The sequence below is a fragment of the Bufo bufo genome, chromosome 5 (assembly GCF_905171765.1).
Source record: "Bufo bufo chromosome 5, aBufBuf1.1, whole genome shotgun sequence".
In the NCBI taxonomy this organism is placed as follows: domain Eukaryota; kingdom Metazoa; phylum Chordata; class Amphibia; order Anura; family Bufonidae; genus Bufo; species Bufo bufo.
Window position 1 is genome coordinate 464,228,406 of NC_053393.1, and position 6,994 is coordinate 464,235,399.

A 6,994-nucleotide genomic window follows, 5' to 3' on the forward strand; every position below is an offset into this window, starting at 1 on the left:
ATCTACATGCACTCCAATTCCAGCAGAAATACCAATGGTATCATTACCTGATCCTACTGCTGGGGAAAATCCACAAGAGGAAATGCCCAATAAATATCGCCTTATTGATAATTTGCATTTTTATTCTAGTGCGTGATTGTGTAGACAGGGCCCCAGTGCACTGTATTGCCCGGGGGCCTATAATGCTCTTAAGATGGCACTGGGCAAGCGTAAAGGTCAGATTGACTGTGACAATCGCCAACTTGTGAAATCTGGGTTGGAGCATATGTAAAATGGCATGCAATAGTTAGCATCTGACAGATGTGGTATGGGAATGGTGAACCGATGAAAGTGACATTGCTAATGTCTGTGGTGAACAAAGGCTAGCATATCTGGTCTGATCCCACAGGTAAGCTGCTGTAAAAAGGTAATCCTGACTTTGACAGATAGGTGTTTCTCAAGCATTTCATGGCTAGTACCAAGTGAGTACCCCCAGGAAAGCGATCAGCAGTAAATGTTAGAGGTCCTTTCAGCGCTCCTGACATGCCTGTTTTAATAGCTTCATGCATTCCCAATGTAATAACAGTTCTGGAGCATCTATTCTAATGACTGTAAGCTGTACCATTCCTTTATTATTTCTACTAGAAGTTATGAATGAATTACTATTAGTCTGCAGTAAGGGTACAGAGGGGAGGTAACAAGTTGAGGGTGTGTACCTGCACATACTCACTCTATCCAATCAGTGCTGCCATTTTCAGGCTGTGTAGGTACATCACCCCCCCCCCCCCCCCCCCAACTGGTTACCACCCCACTGTACCCTTACTGCAGACTGCTAGCAATTAATTCATAACTTCTAGTAGAAATAATAAAGGACTGGCATAACATACAGACATAAGAATAGATTCTCCAGAATTGTTATTACATTGGGAATGCATGAAGCTATTAAAACAGGCATGTCAGGAGTGGTGAAAGGTCCTCTTTAACAAAACAAGGCAATTTTCACTTTGCTGTCAGAGCCTCTGTTCTGAGCCTCCATTAGCAGTTCCTTCGGATTTGACAGAAAGAATAACGCAGTATGCAGCTCTATTCTTTCCGTCAAAATAACAGACATCACAAATATAGCATAGAGAGAATACAGCACTACACTACTACTGCATCCAGTGACTTGTCCTCTGATGCAAATGTTTACTTTTTGCTCTTCTCTACTCAGCCCAGACCACAAGACAACTTCTTCCAGCCACATCTCATCTCTGCAGAGTTTGCCGCACAATACATCTTAGGTTCCTTACTTTTACTTCATCCTGATGCCACCCCAATAATATGCTTGTTGTGCTCTCCAAAGCCGCCAAATACTAGGCTACTTTTGTCAAAATCAAGAAACAATATCCAAAGTTTTCTTATTATAAAACCTGTATATAGCTAAACAAAATATATGCAGAAAAGGTCAGCTACAAATACAGCTGTGTACAAAAAAAAAAATTATATACCACTGTGCACCTGTTGCTTTATGTGCAAACATTTTATGCAGTCAGTTGCCATGAGGATAGTGTGTTGCCTGCTACTTGTGTAGAGCAATCTGCACAATACAAATAACATGCTCTGGTGCCTTTTGATGGACTGTAAATGCATACTGTGAGTTGCTGCAAGGAAATCACTTCTTTGCATCCACCTTGCAAACAGTAGTAACCTTGGACTGGTGAGGTATATAAATAGAGCAGAATATATATATAGTAAAATGAGTGAATTACAGCTTTTATTCCCATTTTTATGGTTTGTTGAAACTGCCTAATTTATATACCATGAAAAAAACTTGTTTTCTTTATAAGGCTTACCTTATAAAATACAGACAAGCACATCTATATGACACCTCTATAGCCTAGAAATGTATATTTAGAATCTTTCCCAGCTCTATGCAGCATAGTTGCATTATGTGCTGCTGGGGCTTGCTGTAGGTGGCATTAACCACTTAAGGACCACAGGTTTATACCCCCCTAGTGACCAGGCCCTTTTTTCCAAATCGGCACTCCACAACTTTAGCGGTTTATTGCTCGGTCATGCAACTTACCACCCAAATGAATTTTACCTCCTTTTCTTCTCACTAATAGAGCTTTCATTTGGTGGTATTTCATTGCTGCTGACATTTTTACTTTTTTTGTTATTAATCGAAATTTAACGATTTTTTTGCAAAAAAATGAAATTTTTCACTTTCAGTTGTAAAATTTTGCAAAAAAAACGACATCCATATATACATTTGTCTTTAAATTTATTGTTCTACATGTCTTTGATAAAAAAAAAATGTTTGGGTAAAAAAAAATGGTTTGGGTAAAAGTTATAGCATTTACAAACTATGGTACAAAAATGTCCGCTTTTTGAAGCAGCTCTGACTTTCTGAGCACCTGTCATGTTTCCTGAGGTTCTACAATGGCCAGACAGTACAAACACCCCACAAATGACCCATTTCGGAAAGTAGACACCCTAAGGTATTCGCTGATGGGCATAGTGAGTTCATAGAACTTTTTATTTTTGTCACCAGTTAGCGGAAAATGATGATTTTTGAATTTATTTATTTTTTCTTACAAAGTCTCATATTCCACTAACTTGTGACAAAAAATAAAAACTTCCATGAACTCACTTTGCCCATCACGAAATACCTTGGGGTGTCTTCTTTCCAAAATGGGGTCACTTATGGGGTAGTTATACTGCCCTGGCATTTTAGGGGCCCAAATGCGTGCAAAGTAGTTTGAAATCAAAATCTGTAAAAAATGGCCGGTGAAATCCGAAAGGTGCTCTTTGGAATGTGGGCCCCTTTGCCCACCTAGGCTGCAAAAAAGTGTCACACATGTGGTATTGCCGTACTCAGGAGAAGTTGGGCAATATGTTTTGGGGTGTCATTTTACATATACCCATGCTGGGTGAGAGAAATATCTTGGCAAAAGACAACTTTTCCCATTTTTTTATACAAAGTTGGCATTTGACCAAGATATTTATCTCACCCAGCATGGGTATATGTAAAATGACACCCCAAAACACATTGCCCAACTTCTCCTGAGTACGGCGATACCACATGTGTGACACTTTTTTGCAGCCTAGGTGGGCAAAGGGGCCCACATTCCAAAGAGCACCTTTAGGATTTCACCGGCCATTTTTTACAGATTCTGATTTCAAACTACTTACCACACATTAGGGCCCCTAGAATGCCAGGGCAGTATAACTACCCCACAAGTGACCCCATTTTGGAAAGAAGACACCCCAAGGTATTCCGTGAGGGGCATGGCGAGTTCCTAGAATTTTTTATTTTTTGTCACAAGTTAGCGGAAAATTATGATTTTTTTATTTTTTATTTTTTTTCTTACAAAGTCTCATATTCCACTAACTTGTGACAACAAATAAAAACTTCCATGAACTCACTATGCCCATCACGAAATACCTGGGGGTGTCTTCTTTCCAAAATGGGGTCACTTGTGGGGTAGTTATACTGCCCTGGCATTTTAGGGGCCCGAATGCGTGAGAAGTAGTTTGAAATCAAAATCTGTAAAAAATGGCCGGTGAAATCCGAAAGGTGCTCTTTGGAATGTGGGCCCCATTGCCCACCTAGGCTGCAAAAAAGTGGCACACATCTGGTATTGCCGTACTCAGGAGAAGTTGGGCAATGTGTTTTGGGGTGTCATTTTACATATACCCATGCTGGGTGAGATAAATATCTCGGTCAAATGCCAACTTTGTATAAAAAAAATGGGAAAAGTTGTCTTTTGCCAAGATATTTCTCTCACCCAGCATGGGTATATGTAAAATGACACCCCAAAACACATTGCCCAACTTCTCCTGAGTACGGTGATACCAGATGTGTGACACTTTTTTGCAGCCTAGGTGGGCAAAGGGGCCCACATTCCAAAGAGCACCTTTCGGATTTCACCGGCCATTTTTTACAGATTTTGATTTCAAACCACTTCTCACGCATTCGGGCCCCTAAAATGCCAGGGCAGTATAACTACCCCACAAGTGACCCCATTTTGGAAAGAAGACACCCCAAGGTATTTCGTGATGGGCATAGTGAGTTCATGGAAGTTTTTATTTTTTGTCACAAGTTAGTGGAATATGAGACTTTGTAAGAAAAAAAATAAAAAATCATCATTTTCCGCTAACTTGTGACAAAAAAAAAAAAAATTCTAGGAACTCGCCATGCCCCTCACGGAATACCTTGGGGTGTCTTCTTTTCAAAATGGGGTCACTTGTGGGGTAGTTATACTGCCCTGGCATTCTAGGGGCCCTAATGTGTGGTAAGTAGGTAAATGACCGGTGAAATCCTAAAGATGCTTTTTGGAATGTGGGCCCCTTTGCCCACCTAGGCTGCAAAAAAGTGTCCACACATGTGGTATCGCCGTATTCAGGAGAAGTTGGGCAATGTGTTTTGGGGTGTCTTTTTACATATACTCATGCTGGGTGAGAGAAATATCTCGGCAAAAGACAACTTTTCCCATTTTTTATACAAAGTTGGCATTTGACCAAGATATTTATCTCACCCAGCATGGATATATGTAAAATGACACCCCAAAACACATTGCCCAACTTCTCCTGAGTACGGCAATACCAGATGTGTGACACTTTTTTGCAGCCTAGATGCGCAAAGGGGCCCACATTCCTTTTATGAGGGCATTTTTAGACATTTGGATCCCAGACTTCTTCTCACGCTTTAGGGCCCCTAAAATGCCAGGGCAGTATAAATACCCCACATGTGACCCCATTTTGGAAAGAAGACACCCCAAGGTATTCAATGAGGGGCATGGCGAGTTCACAGAATTTTATTTTTTTTGGCACAAGTTAGCGGAAATTGATATATATTTTTTTTTCTCACAAAGTCTCCCTTTCCGCTAACTTGGGACAAAAATTTCAATCTTTCATGGACTCAATATGCCCCTCACGGAATACCTTGGGGCGTCTTCTTTCCGAAATGGGGTCACATGTGGGGTATTTATACTGCCCTGGCATTCTAGGGGCCCTAAAGCGTGAGAAGAAGTCTGGAATATAAATGTGAGATTTTATTTTTTGACACAGGTTAGTGGAATATGAGACTTTGTAAGAAAAAAAATAATAATTTCCGCTAACTTGGGCCAAAAAAATGTGTGAATGGAGCCTTACAGGGGGGTGATCAATGACAGGGGGTGATCAATGACAGGGGGGTGATCAGAGAGTCTATATGGGGTGATCACCCCCCTGTCATTGATCACCCCCCTATAAGGCTCCATTCAGATGTCCGTATGTGTTTTGCGGATCCGATCCATGTATCCGTGGATCCGTAAAAAACATACGGACATATGAATGCAGCCTTACAGGGGGGTGATCAATGACAGGGGGTGATCAGGGAGTCTATATGGAGTGATCACCCCCCTGTAAGGCTCCATTCAGACGTCTGTATGTGTTTTGCGGATCCGATCCATGTATCCGTGGATCCGTAAAAAACATACGGACATCTGAATGCAGCCTTACAGGGGAGTGATCAATGACAGGGGGGTGATCAATGACAGGGGGGTGATCAGGGAGTCTACATGGGGTGATCACCCCCCTGTCATTGATCACCCCCCTATAAGGGTCCATTCAGATGTCCGTATGTGTTTTGCGGATCCGATCCATGTATCCGTGGATCCGTAAAAAACATACGGACATCTGAATGGAGCCTTACAGGGGGGTGATCAATGACAGGGGGGTGATCAATGACAGGGGGTGATCAGGGAGTCTACATGGGGTGATCACCCCCCTGTCATTGATCACCCCCCTGTAAGGCTCCATTCAGACGTCTGTATGTGTTTTGCGGATCCAATCCATGTATCCGTGGATCCGTAAAAAACATACGGACATCTGAATGCAGCCTTACAGGGGGATGATCAATGACAGGGGGGTGATCAATGACAGGGGGGTGATCTGGGAGTCTATATGGGGTGATCACCCCCGTCATTGATCACCCCCCTGTAAGGCTCCGTTCAGACGTCCGTATGTGTTTTGCGGATCCGATCCATGTATCAGTGGATCCGTAAAAATCATGCGGACGTCTGAATGGAGCCTTACAAGGGGGTGATCAATGACAGGGGGGTGATCAGGGAGTCTATATGGGGCGATCAGGGGTGATCAGTGGTTCATAAGGGGTTAATAAGTGACAGGGGGGGGGTGTAGTGTAGTGTAGTGGTGTTTGGTGCTACTTTACTGAGCTGCCTGTGTCCTCTGGTGGTCGATCCAAACAAAAGGGACCACCAGAGGACCAGGTAGCAGGTATATTAGACGCTGTTATCAAAACAGCGTCTAATATACCTGTTAGGGGTTAAAAAAATCGCATCTCCAGCCTGCCAGCGAACGATCGCCGCTGGCCGGCTGGAGATCCACTCGCTTAGCTTCCGATCCTGTGAACGCGCGCGCCTGTGTGCGCGCGTTCACAGGAAATCTCGGCTCACGCGAGATGACGCCAATCGGCGTTAGTGTAGCCTGGGAGAGCCGCCGCGATGACGCCTTTCGGCGTTAGCGTAGCGGCAAGAGGTTAACCAATGTAAAGAAGTTAAGTTTCAATGATTCCTTCTCTCAGAATGTTGCCTCCATTTATAGCTGCATGCATGACTACAAAGTTTCAGGTGCTGTTCTAGTTACAACCTATCTTACAACACAATTTGACTACTAAGACACTGCTCTGCTACTGACTGACACTGCACCATTTACTGCCCTAGCAACATGAAATATGCCCCCCCCCCCAGAGATAGAAAGGGAGAGCCGCCAGGTACAGTAGAAGTGGAGATAGCATACAGAAAAGAAAGGATATGTGTGACATCCTGTACTTCGGGGAGGGGGAACAGCAAGATAGCCATGTTTTTAAGGCTTGGTCTGCATGCAAATAAGAGATTAATACCAAGAGTATGGTCATGTAACTGCTTGTGTGACAGGCATACAGAAACATTTCAGCTACAGACTAGTGATAGACGAACATCTGCCGGGATGGTTCGCGAACGCTTTCAAATGTTCGCGAACCGCAAGTTCG